At 48.2% G+C, this 17,258-nt stretch overlaps 1 protein-coding gene across 6 annotated transcripts in view; it reads right to left on the reverse strand.

The window, feature by feature from the left end:
- TTLL5 (tubulin tyrosine ligase like 5) overlaps nucleotides 1-17,258 on the reverse strand; it is a 207,518-nt gene that overhangs the window by 2,712 nt on the left and 187,548 nt on the right. The window lies entirely within an intron of this gene.

The raw sequence follows: 17,258 nt of genomic DNA on the forward strand, positions 1-17,258 counted from the left end.
GCAGGAGGAAGGGGGGGGGGGGGGGCGAGGGGGGCGACGAACCCAACGAGGGAAAGGGGGGGGGGGGGGGGGGGGGGGGGGGGGGGGGGGGGGGGGGGGGGGGGGGGGGGGGGGGGGGCAAACAAACAAAAAAACCCTTCCTCCACAAGCGCTGGAGGGAGGCCCCGGAGATGCAGGGGAAGCGCGGGGCCGGGGTGAGTGAGAGTCCGGCCTGGCCCCAAGCAGGCAGGACTCAGTCAGGCGGTAGGGAGAGTAGGGGGGCGGCCCATGGGGCCAGGCGGCGGCTCTTCTCCCACCCTGGGCAGCGGGACTCGGGAGCAGCCGCTGCTGCAGCTCCCACTGCCGCAGGGGGGAGGAAGCAGCTGATGGCCAAGCTCGGTGGCTGCGGCTGCGGCTCTGGCGCCTGGGCCGGAACCCCCCGAGCCTGGGCCGGAACCCCCCTAGCCTGGGCCTGCTGTGGGGACCCAGCAGCGCGCACGCTGCGCTCAGCCCCTGGCCAGTCACATCTGGGCTCACTGCCCAGTTGGTGCAATCCCGCGGCGGCCCCGGAGTGGGGGCAGCAGGCCCCAGCCCCCCCGTCCCGCTCGGGTCCTGCAGGGGAACGAATGGGGCTGGGCTGCCGATGCCTCCGCCCCAGGATAGCACCAGCTGGGCAGCAGCCCAGACACGACTGGCCAGTGGCTGGGAGCAGCGTGTGCGCTGCTGGGTCCCCGCAGCAGGCCTGGGCTTGGGGAGGTTCGCGGGCGCCAGAGCCACAGCCGCTGAGCTTGGCCATCGGCCGCTTCCTCCCCCCGTGGCAGTGGGAGCTGCAGCAGCGGCAGCTCCCGAGTCCCGCTGCCCATGTGGGGAGAACAGCCGCCGCCTGGCACCGCGGGCTGCCCCCTCCTCTACCTACCACCCAACTGAGTCCTGCCTGCTCAGGGCCAGGCTGGACTCTCACCCACCCCGGCCCCGCGCTTCCCCTGCGTCTTCGGGGCCTCCCTCCAGCACTTGTGGAGGGAGGAGGAAGGGCGAGCCTGGGGAAGAGGCGGGGATACGGGGAGGGAGCCAATGGGGGGAGGAGGGGCTGGATTTGGGGCGGGGCGGGGGGGGGGGGGGGGCACTTCTGGGCTGGGGAGCATTTCCTTGTTTGTCCAGTGTCCCGACTGCACATCGGTCGGGACGCGGGACAAACAAGGAAATACCGGGACAGTCCCGATAAAATCGGGACGTCTGGTCACCCTAGCAGCCTCACTAGGAAGGAGAGACAGGCTTGGGGAGGCCTGTGTGACCCCTACTGTCTGCCCCATGCCACAGAGAAGACAGAGATTTACCTTCCCATCCAACACCACTACCAAGTCCTTGTGCTCTGGATAAACCCAGATCTGTTTCCCCTTATTCACCCCCACTCTGGCACTTCGAGTGCAGTAGGTGAGGGCCTGTAAGGATTCTAAAAATTAATACTGGCCACTCCAGGCTGGTATTAAACTCCCAAGGTTATAGCTTTTCTCTGACCTTGGATGGTCAGAGATGCTGCCACCACCACTTTTTAGAACCCAGAAAGGCGCACTTGGGAATTCCTTCCTGTCAGGTACCATCAAGCTCTTTCACACACACACCCCCTCTGGGGAAGAGCTGAGAAAGAAAACAAAGGAAACCTGCTGTTGCCAACAGCTAATTAAACAACATATGCACAAACCTCTTAGGACACAAAAACCCAATCCTGTTCTTAAAAAAGATAAATTTTATTAAAAACAAAAAGAAAGAAAATACATCTGGAACTTAGTCTTTTCGCTAGGTCTTAAAAAACAATTACAAAAATTAAGCATCAAGATAGCTCTCTTGAGGTTCAGCTTAAAGGTAACAAGCAAAACAAAAGCATTTTGGGGTTAGCACAGAGGAGTCCACATGCCAATAAGCAATAAAAGAAAATACAGGTCTGTCGCATCTTAGGCGCATTTAACATGTGCGAATTCAGCTTTATGCGGTCGGCAAAAACAAAACAAAAAAAAAGAGAAAAATAACAATTTAAATACTGTTTCTGTAGTGCGGGCGATTCCGCCCGCCATTACACTCAATGTACTTTTGACTATACGCGATTTTCGCTTTAGGCACTGACTGTGGAACGTAACCCTAGCGTAAGATGAGACAGACCTGTAACCCCAATTGCATCTTCCTAGACATTCCTGATCTACCTACATATCAGGGGTTCATGAGTAGTTCTAGGTATGATTTGATGATTTTTCATACCTGGTTTAAAGCTTTTTACACCATAGTTTCAGTCCTATCCCTACTTAGTCCCCTCTCTCCAGAGAACAGCAACAGACAGAGAAAGGGGAAGTTTTCCCCCAATTTTAAAAAGTTCTACACCTCCCATTGGCTCTTTTGGTCAGGTGCCCATTCCCTTCTTTTTACCTATGGGCTTTTTTTAACCTTTTACAGGTAAAGCAAGTAAAGAACAGCTACTAACAGGGATTTTATAGCTAACTGGCTAGCTGGGTGTTCATAAAAGGGAGCCCCCGCGCTTCATTTATCACAACTACAAAATTCTTGTGCTCTGTATAAACCCAGATCTGTTTCCCCTTATTAATCTCCCCACTCCCCAGGTTGTTTGCTGTAGTTGCTTTTCCCTGCTGTGGCTCTGTCCTTCCCCCCATTCAATTTCCATGAGTCTTGCCAAACTCTCAATCTATTCACCCTAATTTTTTGGCCTATATTTCTCTCCTGCAAACCAAGAGTAAATCAATGCCACAAAAAGACATCCAGTGGAGGGGCAGAGTCAATTCCTGTATTGATAGCAAGGTACCAAAGGACCACGTACAATACAGTAGAAGTAAGAGAAGGTTACTCACCCTGTGCAGTAACTGAGGTTCTTTGAGATGGTTGTCCCTGTGGGCACTCCACTTTAGGTGATTCTCTGCTCCTGCACTTGTAATTGTAGATTTTTAGTAACAGTGCCTGGTTGGGTCACACATGCATGGTCTTCATCTTGCACTGCCTCAGACCGTTATGTAGCGCTGTGTGACCAACCCTCCCTGGATTCCTTCTCTACTGCAGAGCCTCTAGTGCGAAAAAACTCCAAAGTAGAGGAGAGGAAGGAGAGTAGTGAAGCACCCACAGGAACAAGCATCTCGAAGAACCTCAGTTACTGCACAAGATGAGTAATCTTCTCTTCTTCATTGAGGAGTGTCCCTGTGGGTGCTCCACTTTAGGTGACTGTACAGCAGTGCCCCTCTGTGGAAGGGAGGGGCTTTGGAGTTGCATGGCAGTTGATAAAACCGTAAGTCCAAGTACAACATCTGATGCCAAGTGTTGCTCTATGGCATAGTGTTGTGTGAACGTATGGACTGTTGCCCAGATGGCCGCTTTGCAGATGTCCATTATAGGCACATTATTGAGGAAGGCTATTGAGGTTGACAGTGTTCTGATAGAATGAGTGTGGGTCCCTGGTTGGGGTTGTATCTGATGATGGCAATAGCAAAAGTCAATGCAGCCGGGGATCCATTTTGACAGCCTTTGTTTGGGTCTGGTATCTCCCTTAGATCGTTCTTTGATGGAAGAAATAACTTTGGTGACTTTCTGAAAGACTTTGTCCTCTCAGTGTAAAAAGCTAGTGCCCTATGGGTGTCTAGGGTATGAAGCATTGCTTCTTGTTTGTTCCCATGAATTTTGGGGGGAAACGATGGGAGATGAATGGGATGAGTCAAATGACCAATTAAACTATTTTAGGTAGAAACTTGGGGTGTGGTCATAGGGTAACTTTATTTTTGAAAAATATTGTGTATGGGGGATGTGCCATGAAGCCCTCCAGTTCTCCCACTCGTTGGGTGGATGTGATAGTGACAAGGAAGGCCGCCTTCATCAAGAGATAGAGAAGTGAGCATGTTGCTAATGGTTCAAAAGGGGGCCCCATAAGGCATTGCAGCACCAGATTGAGGTCCCATGATGGAGTGGGGGCTCGTATTTCTGCATAGAGGTTACAAAGACCCTAGAGAGAATGTTTAATGGTAGGGTGGGCGAACATTGAGAACTTGTCCACTTTGTGGTGGAATGCTGTGACTGCCCAAGGTGTACTCTGATGGAGTTCATCGAGAAACCCAATTTCTTGAGTTCCACTATGTAATCCAATACCACTGTTAAAGGAGAGGTAGTTGCCATTGTTTATCTATACTGCCATCATATATAGAATCTCTTCCATTTGTGAAGGTAGATATACTACGTAGTAGACCTTCTGCTGTTTAAAAGAATGTCCCTTATCTCCTCCTAACAGTCATTTCATTGTCTTGGAACCATGGAGTAGCCATGCCTTCAGGTGGAGTCTTGCTAGGTTCGGCTGGTAGACCCAGACCACACCCAGAGACAGGACATAAGGTAGAAGTGGAAGAGTGTGTGGTGGCACACAGCCATCTTCAGGAGGTAAGGAAACCATGTTTGCCTTGGCCACATGGAGGCTATCAAGATGACTTTGGAGTTGTTGGTTCTTATCTTGTGTATGATCCTGGCTAGGAGAGAGGTTGGAGGGAAAGCATATAGTAGATGTGTATCCCATTTGAGGAGAAAAGCATCACCGAGAGATCATGGTCTCAGTCCCGCTCTGGAGGAGAAGTAAGGGCACTTGGCTGGTTTGTTGCAAAGAGATCTATAGTTGGGAACCCCTAGCATCTGAATATGTTCTGAAGTACCCTGGTGTTCATTTCCCACTCATGGTCCTGGGAAAATTTTCTGCTCAGTGCATCTGCTGTGGTGTTTTGACATCCTGGTAGGTAAGAGGTTGAGATGTCGATGTAGCGGATGCACCAATTCCATAGTTGCATCGCTTCTGTGCACAGGGAGTGTGACTGTGCCCCTCCTTGGTGTTTTATAAAAAACATACCAGTAGCATTGTCTGTCAGCACTTTTATAGCCTTGTCCTTGATCAAAGGTAGGAGGTGTGAACATATATTGTGGACTGCAGATGAATTCCAGTCTCTGCATGGATGTGAATGTTGATTTTTGTTTGTTTATCTGTAGACTCAGCTGTGTCTTTTGACTGAGCTACTGTCTTTTGGATAGTCCCATCATTGAAATATGGATTGTGAGACTCTGTTGTTCAGTTCCCATTCGTGATACTGGGGAAATTGTCTGCTCAATATGTCTACTGTCGTGTTCTGATAATTGGGGAGGTAGGATGCTGAAATGTGTATGTTGTGGTTTATGCATCAGTTCCAAAACTTTATGGCCTTTGTGCATAGGGAGTGAGAGCGGGATCCTCCCTGTCAATTTATATAGAACATGCAAGTGATGTTTTCGGTCATCATGTGTAGTGTTTCGTTCTTTATCAATGGGAGGAAGTGAAGACAGGCGTTGTGAACCGCGCATAGTTTGAGGAGGTTGATGTGTAATTGAGTCTGCATAGAAGACCATCTCCCTTGAATTGTATGCTGATCCAGGTGGGCGCCCCAGCCAATCAAGGCATATGTTGTAATTAGCATGGATGCTGGATCCTGGTGAAAGAGGACCCCTGTATATACATTGTCTGGTTGTGTCCACCAGTGTAGGAATTCCTTGATTTTTGGTGGCATTGTGAGGCTCCTGTTCAAGCTGTGTTTGTTTGGTACATACACAGAATGTAATCGGCCTTGTAGTGCAGTCGTGCGTGTCCTACAACGAAAGTGGTGGCCACCATATGACTCAATAGCTCTAAGCAGGTATGTTACAATATCTGTGGCCTGTTCATGACTACTGAGATAAGGTTGGTCAGTGTCATGAATCTGTTAAATCGGTAATGATGCCCTGGCCTCTATGGCATCTAGGTGGGCTCTGATGAAGTCCAGTTGTTGTACCGGAAATAGGATTGATTTTTGTTCATTTATCTGTAACCCTAATGATGTTGATTGTTTCCGATCAAGTGGGGCCTTTGAGTAGGCAGTCGTCCTGATATGGAAATATTATAATCCCTTGTTTGTGCAAATGTGTTGCCACTACCACAAGTGTTTGAGAAGATTCTCGGTGCAATGGAAAGGCCAAATGGTAGAACTCTGTATTGGTAGTGATCACTTCCCACTGTGAACCGGAGGAACCTTCTGTGAGCAGGATGTATGGTGATGTGGAAGTAGGTGTAGGGTTGAGAACCAGTCCCCCCTTTCCAGTGCTGGTATTACTGTGGTCATTGTGACCATCTTGAATCTGGGGCTCGTACAAACTTGTTGAACTTTCTGAGATCTAGAATGGGTCTCCATCCTCCGTTTTTCTTCTGGGTTAAGAAGTAATAGGAGTAGAATCCCCTCCCCTTGTGTAGGAACTAGTTCCACGGCACCTAACTGTAGAAGATGGTTTACTTTTTGTTGTAGTAGATGCTCATGAGAAAGGTCCCTGAAGAGGGATGGGGAGGGCAGTAAGGTGTGTGGGCAGGAGGTGAAAGGGATGGCATAGCCTGATCTTATGATCTCTAAAACTCATTGGTTCATAGTGACTGATGCCCAGACATGGTAAAAAAGGAGTAATCGGTGGCCAAAGACCTGTTTAGTATTCGCGCTGTCAAGTGAGGGAGATCATTCAGACCCTCAACCAAATTTTTAAAATTGTTGCTTGACTGATGTGCCACCCATTCCCCAAGGCCCCACCCCTGTGCTGCCTCTTCCCCTGAGGCCCTGCTCACGCGCTGCCTCTTCTTCCCAAGACCCCGCCCCCCCGCTCGCTCCTCTCCGCTCCCCTCCCCCTCACAACTGGTAAAAAAGTGCCCTCCCATTTTTAAAAATGATGGGGCCATGGTCTCCAAACCCCCCCTGTTATGGCGCTCCTGCACAGGGGCGCAGATTCACCTAAAGTGGAGCACTTACAGGGACACTCCTCAAAGAAGAACCGGAGGATCATATGGGTTCTCCAAATCTTTGTACGATTGATCCTGAAGGGCATTTCCAAAAAGGTGAGATCCTGGGTAGAGTCCCCACCACCTCAATACTGAGAACTGGCAGAGCTCAGCCAGCTGCAGGACAACCCTCCCCCCACAAGCCCCCCCCCCACCATTCTTATTCTGAAGGCTCAAACAAGAGGTTACTACCTCTCCGGCTTATGAGTTTTCTTCTAGGCTCCTACAATTCAGGCTAAGTTCCAAGTCAGCTTTAAAGAGGAGACCTGATTTAAGAGACCATCCCCTCCTCCCTCTCCTATTTCCCCAGCCCCACGTCTGCTTTCAGAAGACCTGAAATGCTCCCCAGGCTTGGACTGGCCTCTCATTAGCATTCAACCAGGAGATAACAGGAAACAGCTTCTTCCTCTCATAAAACAAAGGCACGAGAGGTGCAAGAGGCAGACCATTCACACGAGTTTAGGAATAGGTGTATTTTTGTTTCATTAGACGTGAGCACAGCCCCTTAGATCTAGCCAAGAGGTGACGGCTGAGTTTGACATTATTCTGTTAACATTGTCTGAGGAGGGCTTAGAAAAATGCTGCCTTCAGAAAGGAGCTTTAGATTATGTTGGGATTAATGAGAGTTCCCCATACGACTCAGATTGGTGGATAAACACAGAAACAATTGTAATCATGCACCGCTGTTAGTTTTAGAGCTCCAAGTTCATTGTGAAGCTATTGTAATGTACATGGCTAGGGCCTCTGATGTCTGCTTACACAGAGTCACTCTGCCCTCCTTCTCCATGCAACAATGTGAAATAGACTAAGAGAAAAGGTGTTATACTACCACCTCACTCTCTTCTGGTCCCTCTGCACTGGTATGAGGGGCTCAGTCTCTGCACTGCTCTGGGCCAATAATCCCACAACTACTGTACCAGGATCAACGGTGACTCTGGCTCTCCATCTGCCATCTTTTCATGCCTGTGGGAGTCAGCTGCTGCTCTATGGCCCTGAGATTGTAGGAAGAGGACTGAGGGGAGGGAGGGGCCCTGGATAGCTTTGGGATGCTTCAAAGGACAATGGTTTTAGGAGGATATTTCTTGGAACAGATGTGAAACCAAATACTTGCCATCACAGCAGTCCTCCATCTACTCAAAAAGGGAAACGTAACAGTGGGATTCACCTCCCTTCACCACATCAAGCCCTGCTTCTTTCCAAATTCCTATGATACAGGGCAGATCATGTTTCCTGCTAATCCTCCTTTGGCAGCGCTGTAGGAAGGGAGCACTATGGGCAGGGCAGAAAGAGGTGCTCACAGAATGTCATAACCATTGGTGGCACAGGCTGTGCGCAGGTTGGAGGGTTCTGCTGGGGAAGCTTTGGTCTATGTGGAAGATGCTGGGGTTCTGACCACTGCTCCCTTTAAGCAGTCCAGTAAATTTATCAGATAGCTAGCCTGTTCTGAAAGGATTTATGGGGATGTGTTCGCATTACTATATTCCTGTGCTAGGGTTAGTGGTGAGGTGTCATCAGAAGCAGTTCGCTGGTGCCATGAGGTATTTCACACCCTGAGCAGCCAGGCCAGTCTGAAGCAGAGATCACTCGAGGTGCTCATTTGAAGTTACTTTTCAAAGTCAAGACCACATGTGCAGTCAGTCACAGAAACAAGAGAGAGCCAGAAGGGTGGCAATGAAGAGTGGAATTAACGGGATTAGTTGTATGGAGGAGAGGAATCAGCGACAGTGTGTGGAAACCCGAGTGAGTCCTATTCCCAGCTGCTACTGCTGAAGGATTTGGACAGATTCAGCTGGTCTCACCACACTGACTGTAACTGTAGCCAAGATTCCCCAGGGGCTGTGTTATCAACATAAAAATAAATACATTGTTGTTCAACAACCCACCGCCTCCTCAGGCTGCAGAGAAGCCTGAAAGAAGCTGAGGGATCCTGGACAAGGGCAGCAGCTGGGAATCCCACCTTACTGCAGCAAATGCCCAAGTGACTGATACAGGCTGTGCACACTGTCCCGATTTTTAGCTGTTTGTCCCGTGTCCCGACCAATATTTCGCTCCGCCGGCTTTTTTTTTTTTTACTCTGCCGGCAGCACTTGGCTTTATTTTTTCCTTTTTTTTCCTTCTCCGCCAGCAGCACTTGGCTTTTTTTTTTTTTTTGCTTCACCAGTGGACGCCCCCACCCCCATGTGTCCCAATATTTTCTTCCTCTCATCTGGTCACCCTAGTGCACACTAGCCTCACCATTTATGCTACATTTCCTATCCTTGTCCTCTATGGTCCCAAGGAACTGGGACCCACTACCTAGTGATACAAGAATCTCCCACCTCCAGGACAGTTTCTGTATCTATACCTGGGCACATAATGTGAAATAATTTTTAAATTAATCTGCATCTGTTTTGTTCACACCCTTTTTGTATTTGTCTGAAAGCTTTTCACTAGCACAAATGCTAGTGTAAAGTGAATTTTAAGTTTGCACATTTGAATACCTGAGGAAAGCAATTTTTAAACTAATTTTCCCTGAATATGCACACAAGAAACTGGATGATAAGGTGACACTTAACCAATCAGGGAGCAGATAAAGTGCCATGTGTGACTTATGTGGCCAACCCCTACTAAGCAACTCAACTCCAATTTCATATTGCTCAGTGGTTTGAGCATTGGCCTGCTAAACCCAGGGTTGTGAATTCAATCCTTGAGAGTGCCACTTAGGGATCTGGGGCAAAATCAGTACTTCGTCCTGCTAGTGAAGGCAGGGGGCTGGACTCGATGAGTCGGGGTCCCTTCCATTTCTATGAGATAGGTATATCTCCATATATTAAGCCATAAATGAAATTCATGGGAAATGTCATCAAATAATTCTGGATAATAAAAAAAAAACCCTGAGAAAATCACCATTTGCATATTGATTTTCTGCAAACTGAAAAATTCTGGGGCTGAGCTAGACTGATCACTGACTCTGAAGAATCAAACAACAATAGTCACTAAATGTTCCTTCTCTCACAACCAGCCAGCAAGAAGACTCCATCCACTCTTCTAAAACACTTGGCCATAGTGATTCACGCATTCTTCACCTTCAGGCTAGACAGCTGTACTTTTCTCTTCCTCAACCTAAAGAAGAAATTTATGAAGAAACTACTGATAATGTACTGGATAGCAGTCTGTCTCCTAAATGGATTAGGCCCAAGACAGCATATCATGCCAGTACTCCTCAACCAGCATTAGCTCCCCATGCACTTAGGGATCCAATTCAAAGCCCTAAGCGAGATGGGTGCATTTTATCTCAAAGACTGACTGTCCTTCAGGAGTCCCCTCCCCTGCAGCTGGATACCTCTGGGCACAGATATTCACAGCTGGAGCCAGATGATTTTCTATAGTAGATAGATAATTAACACCATCGGACAACCTTCTGGTAGAATTATCTAAGCCCAGATACAGATGTGAGTCACAGAAGGCAGAGTTTTCTCCTCAGCTGGCCTGAGACCCTGGGGCACCCTCCCAAAGGAGATCAGGAAGAGTCCTTCCCTTTCAACTTCAGGCTGCACTCTAACACTCACTTCTTCCCTACAGCATTTCCCAAAGAACCAGAATCAAAGGAAACTAGACTATATGTCAGAGCCCAAGTTTTAACCTAGACCAGGGGAAAGAAGTGACATTTGTGCCTGAATCAGGAGCCATGAGTACCCCTAAAGTAGGACAGAAAACCAACTACTCTTTTCTTCTCCCAACCCAGCTGTTCTCAATGTAGTTTTAATTCCCTCTTGGCAGCCACTTCTTGCTAACATCACCAATCTAAGAGTTAGCAGAATAATACTCTGTGGTTATTAACCAGCCTGACTGATAAATGTGCAACTTCTGTCAGAATTGGAGCTGGACATACCTCTGCTCTGGTTTTATACAACACTGAGTTTTGTTTGTAACTCTTCGTATTATTATTGTGTTATATAAATTTATGTCAAGACACTCAGAGCCCTAGATGGTTGTTCTTTGGTTTGGAGCTTTTACAATAAAAATAAGTCAAATAAAACTCTCTTTCTCAGACACTCTCAGGTTGGGGGCAGCAGGACAGAAACATGAGGAGAAGAGATGAAGGGGAAACCACCAACATCCCACTGGGATAGAAATGGATCATGGGTGACTCCCATTTGACCCCTAAAACCGATCAGCTTAGTAGGTGTCCCTGCAGCATCCCCTCCATCAGGCATACACTGAGCATCATGTTGAAATGAAGGGTAAATTGCCCTTTCAGATCTCTTCTGTATTGAGACTCTTGCTTCTGATTAAGTATCTGCAAAACCTCTCTCAGTAATAGAGAAGCTGGCCAGGAACTGCTATTCTGGTCTTATAATAGTACCCTTCACCCTCTCTTCTTCTCCCTGAAACTTCTGCCTTGTGTTGCCACTTTCAGCATGGATGAATAATGAATAAAGAAGTGTGTAACTTTGTAGCCGGCTGGAGACTTTCCTCAGTGCTGCAATGCTACCTGCCTCCTTGCCTGTATTCAGATGCTAAAAATTCCAGGGGGGAAAAGAGGTACCTTTTACACCAGGGAAACCTCTTTTTCTCAAGATAGGCACAGAACAATTTATAAATTCAGTACTGTGTCTCTACAAAGGAGTGGAAAGTAAAACATTAAGATATGGCAAAGAGTGTGCCCCACATGCCTGATATTGTTAGTTTCTTTAATGGAAACCATTACTGAATGAACAGGCCCTTAGAGATGACTGGCTCAGATTGAATAACAAACTGACTAGCCAATAGCCTTGTGGCTTCATCATCTGGACACAGCCAGCTTGAACACTGTGCCTGCCACAAAGGCCATTCCTGGAATTGAACAGACCCACCATAAACTTCAGCACAGGCCATTCACTCAGCAAGCAACAGCCAGACAGCCTCAGGAGGTGGGATTGCTCTTCTTAATCCTGGCTGATTACTTTGCTAGCACATATTGTGTTGTTAAATTCCACTAGGGAGAAAATAGCAGAGGAATAGTTTTCTCTAGGGACCCTCAGTCTAAGGCAGGGTGAATCTAAACCTGGTTCATATAGAGGGACTAGATTTTCTCCAGTGGAACTGGTAATGTAGTAATGGTTGCCCATATGGTCTGATTTTCAGAGTTGGGAGGCACCCACTACTTCCATTAAAGTCAATGTGGAGGGGGAGGAGGGAGAGAAGCAGGTTGCGGATGTAGAACACCTGAGAAAATCAGAGGAACTAGAGGTTAAGATTCCTAATCTGAATTTGTTGCTTGGCTCAGAACCTTGGGTAGTGTTGTCACAGCAGAAGTGACACTCACCTTGCTCTCTGATCTACCACCATCACGAGTTCAAGTCAGGCTCACAGCGTCCATAAAAAACAGTTACTCACCTTTTGTAATTGTTCTTTGAGATGTGTTGCTCATGTCCATTTCATTGTAGGTGTGAGTGCTCGCCACATGCACCAGTGCCGGAAGTTTATATTCTCAGTGGTATCCGTAGGGGACCGGCTTTGGCGCCCTCTGGAATAGTGAGCATATGTGCCGGTATAAGGGCACCACCAGCCCCCTCCCTCCCTCAGTTCCTTCTTGCCGGAACTCCGACAGAGGGAAAGGAGGGTGGATCATGGAATGGACATGAGCAACATATCTAGAAGAACAACAGTTACGAAAGGTGAGTAACCGTTTTTGATTTGAGTGCTTGCTTAATGTCCATTCGATTGTAGATGACTCCCAAGCAGTACCTTCGGAGGCGGGTAGGAGTTCACAGATGTGTCGATTGCAAAGCTCTGCCAAATCCAGCATCATCCCTGGCTTGCCATCACCCAGATGATGCAACGCATAGCATCACCCAGATGACGTAATGCATAGCATTATACGTGGTAATGTGTACCGATGACCACGTCACGGCTTTACAGATGTCCTGGATGGGGACATGGGCCAGGAAGGCAGCTGAAGATGCCTGATCCCTTGTAGAGTGAGCCTTCACTATCAGTGGAGGCACAGCCTGCATCAACTCGTAACAAGTACGGATGTAGATGGTGATCCAATTCGAAATCCTCTGAGAGGACACCAGAAGGCCCTTCATCCTGTCAGCTAACGTGATAAAGAGCTGAGTCGATCTGCGGAAGGGCCTGGTGCGCTCCAGATAGAAAGCCAGGGTGTGCCTGACATCTAGAGTGTGCAGACACCTCTCCTCATTGGTCGTGTAAGGCTTTGGACACAACACCGGGAGGAAGACATTCTGTGACACCACCTTTGGCAGGAAGGCTGGATGGGGTGGCAGATGCACCTTGTCCTTGTAAAATACTGTATACGGGGGCTCTGAAGTGAGGGCTTTAATCTCGAACAGTCGCCTCGCCAAGGTAATGGCTACAAGGAATGTGACCTTCCATGACAGTTGCAAGAGAGCAAAAGGTGAGAGGCTCAAAAGGAGAACTGGTGAGACTGGAGAGGACCAGGTTGAGATCCCATTGGGGAACCGGATCTCATAAGAACATAAGAATGGCCCTTCTGGATCAGACCAAAGGTCCATCTAGCCCAGTATCCTGTCTTCCGACAGTAGCCAGTGCCAGGTGCCCCAGACGGAATGAACAGAACAGGTAATCATCAAGTGATCCATCCCCTGTCACTCATTCACAGTTTCTGGCAAACAGAAACTAGGGACACCATTCCTGCCCTTCCTGGCTAACAGTCATTGATGGACCTATCCTCCAGGAATTTATCTAGTTCTTTTTTTGAACCCTGTTATGGTCTTGGCCTTCACAACATCCTCTGGCAAGGAGTTCCACAGGTTGACTCTGCATTGTGTGAAGAAATACTTCCTTTTATTTGTTTTAAACCTGCTGCCTATTAATTTCATTTGGTGACCCCTAGTTCTTGTGTTATGAGAAGTAGTAAACAACACTTCCTTATCTACTTTCTCTACACCAGTCATGATTTTATAGCCCTCAATCATATCTCCCCTTAGCTGTCTCTTTTCCAAGCTGAAAAGTCCCAGTCTTATTAATCTTTCCTCATACGGAAGCCGTTCCATACCCCTAATAATTTTTGTTGCCCTTTTCTGAACCTTTTCCAATTCCAATATATCTTTTTTGAGATGGGGTGACCACATCTGCACATAGTATTCAATATGTGGGTGTACCATGGATTTATATAGAAGCAACATGATATTTTCTGTCCTATTTTCTATCCCCTTCTTAATTATTCCCAGCATTCTATTCACTTTTTTGCCTGTTGCTGCACATTGAGTGGAAGTTTTCAGAGAACTATCCACAATGACTCCAAGATCTCTTTCTTGAGTGGTAACAGCTAATTTAGACCCCATCATTTTATATGTATAGTTAGGATTATGCTTTCCGATGTGCGTTTCTTTACATTTATCAACATTAAATTTCATCTGCCATTTTGTTGCCCAGTCACCCAGTTTTGAGAAATCCTTTTGTAGCTCTTCGCAGTCTGCCTGGGTCTTAACTATCTTTAGTAATTTTGTATCATCTGCAAATTTTGTCACCGGGAGCGCGGGGACCGTCCATGACGCTCTGGTGACTGACGACCGGCATTGAGGCTCTGGCGACCGGTGTTGGGGCAGTGGTAACTGGCAAGGCTCCGAGGATCGGTGCCGGAACTCCTGAGAGCGCCAAGGAGGCTCTGGTGAGCAGTGCCTGCCAGGTGACTGTTGCAAGAGTTCCGGGAACCGATGGTGTGCCTCTGCAGCCTGGTATTGTGGGTCAGGTGACTAGCGTCGGGATCCCAGGGATTGGTGCCTGGAGTCTGGCGATCTGTGCTGGGAATTCGTCAACTGGTTGCGGGTCTGTGCAGCTCTGGAGGTTGCTGGCATGGCACTGGAGAGTGAGATGGGGCCGGGGTACGGTGCCACGGGGTGAATTATGTAGGGGTGCCATTAAAGACTTTCACCTTGAAACAGATGGGAAGAAGGGGTCCTTGGGCCTCTCTTCCCAAGGAGTAGGCGGCATGGGGAGGGAGAAGATGTCTTTTGCCACTTGAAAGGCTTCTGGGGTGGATGGCACCATGAGGTACCGCGTGCCTCTACCACTCCCCAGAGTAGGAGACAGATTATGGGGCGGGCTAGGTTCAACCAGTGAGGCTGCTGCTGAATGGGTTCCGGAGATGGCAAGGTAGTCTGAGCCAGTCTAGGCTCCACTTCTCCTTTATCCTTGCCCTTACGGATGCCCAAGAAGCGCCCCCTTCTCACGTGTTTCTTATGCCTTTTGGCTGGTATTGGCAATGGAGATTGGTGCTGAGAGAAATTCAGTGCCGGGGGGCACTTCTCGTCAATGCCGAGGTACTTAGTACTGAGTCCGAATGTGCCGGCTCCAAGGCTGGTGCCAGTGCTGACTCCATGAGGAGCATGTGCAGACTAATGTCTCTTTCTTGCTTGGTCTGGGGCTTGAATCCCTTGCAAATGCGACACTTTTCGTGAATGTGGGATTCACCCAGACATTTTAAACAGCTTGTGTGGATCGCTGATTGACATGGGCTTCTTACAGCGATTGCAAGGCTTGATGCCCAAGGAGCAGGGCATGCCCCGTCTCTGGCTAAGTCCCTCAGGGGACTAGCTTCATTAAGGTATACTAAACTATTGAGAACTGCTAACTATCAGCTAACTACAACTATTTACAAAGAAAATAGGTCAAAGAACCACTGAAAGGAAACCACTTGCTAGAGCAAGGGGAGTGTTCCAGTACCAACACTGGCGGAAAGAAGGGAGGGAGGGAGGGAGGGGGCCAGCGGCACCCTTATACCAGCACATATGCACGCCACTCCAAAGGGCGCCAGAGCCAGTCCCCTATGGATACAACTGAGGGTAAAAACTTCCAGCACCGGTGCAGTGGCGAGCACACATCCCTACAATGGAATGGACATGAGCAAGCACTCGAAGAAGAACTAGTATTTTCTTACACCTGCAGTACCACCTGCAAGTGGATTCTTATCTGAGCAGATTGGTTGCCAGCTTCTATAGTGCCTGTATTTCTCACTTTCACAAAACCTCAGACTCACCTTCTCTTGGGTTACCTGCCTCTCTCACTCTTCTTCTCTTTGCTGAGACCCAAAATCTACTACCCCCAGCAAGGCAATCAGAGTTACCTCTGAGGACAGAGGAAGAAGTATGGGCTGGGAGTCCAAAGGTGGCTGCTGTTACCTTAAACTGGCCCTGCCTGCACTGTCTTTCTCTTTCTCTGCCCTACAACTGTGCCACTGGATCTGGAACGGCTGGAAAAAGATTTGGATCTGGCGAATATAAGCTGGGGGCCAACTTCCAAAGGACCTGGAAAATGGAAAAGATGGCTTAGCTTGGGCTGTTCCTCCCTCCTTCTGCACAGAAGCCTCCCCACTACTTTACCCTCACATCCCTTATGCTAACAACCATCAGAAAGCAGCAATAGCCCAGTGGGTATGTCTGGAACAACAGGGACCCAAACAGCTTTTCCATGTGTCTCTGTTTATGGTAGTGTGACTGCAGACCCATCCTGCCCCAAGGGATTACAACATACCCAGAGACATACATTGGGACAGACACGTGAAAGAGGCTTAGAGCCTCTGTTTTAAATCTTGGTCCCAATATCATCAATGGGAGTTTTTTACATTGACTTCCATTGAGCCAGGATTTCACTCTCTGTATGTGGGTGTCTGGCTGGCCTTCTCAGACAAGTGTGCCTCTTTCACCCCATCTTATAGATTAGAAAGGGCTGGACTCATCCAGGAGCAGTCTCTACAACCGAGCAGTAAAGGAGGAGGGAGATGCAGCTCTAAACCTTGCATAGATACTACCACATAATCAAATGGGCAGAAGGATCTCTCCACTGGCTTCTTTGATAGCCTTTCCCAACTCAAAAGTCAGTCAAAGCCCTGCCCACTAGGGAGCAGGACCAATCCCAGGGTGCTCCATGAGTTTGTCCAAGTAATTCTCTTCTGAACCTATTTGTCCCAGTGGATGTGGTGGTGCTCCTTCCCAATTCACTACCCTGAAGGTTTCCATGTCAGGACCTAATAAACTGAGTTTGAATGGGCCAAGTAGAGAGTGAATCCTCCTTCTGACACTTCAGAATCCATATGGAACTTTCAGGCTGAGAGACGAAGGGAGGGTATTTTGCCTGCATCCTCCCTTGCTGACCTGGGGCTGTGCATGGAACTGCCCTGTTTAATCTCTTGCCTTTCCAGGTTACTATCCATTCTACTTCTAGGACGAGTCCCTCAGAACAACCTCCCTTCTCTCTTGCCCAAAGTCATGCCATGTTGTATCTGACTTTGACTGCATGCTCCTCATGGCAGGGCCCAGGTCTCCAGTCTCTCTAGTCAGTGCCAGGCACATGTAGGGCACTACTCATAAGTGAAATGATAACCAAACCTTATGATGAGAGAAACAAGGGCTACAGAACAAAGAAGGTACTGGGTTGCAAGAGGGAGAGGAGGAAAAATGGCTTAGTCCCTCAGGCACCTGGAAAA

This window comes from Trachemys scripta, chromosome 4 (genome assembly GCF_013100865.1).
Source record: "Trachemys scripta elegans isolate TJP31775 chromosome 4, CAS_Tse_1.0, whole genome shotgun sequence".
NCBI lineage: Eukaryota > Metazoa > Chordata > Testudines > Emydidae > Trachemys > Trachemys scripta.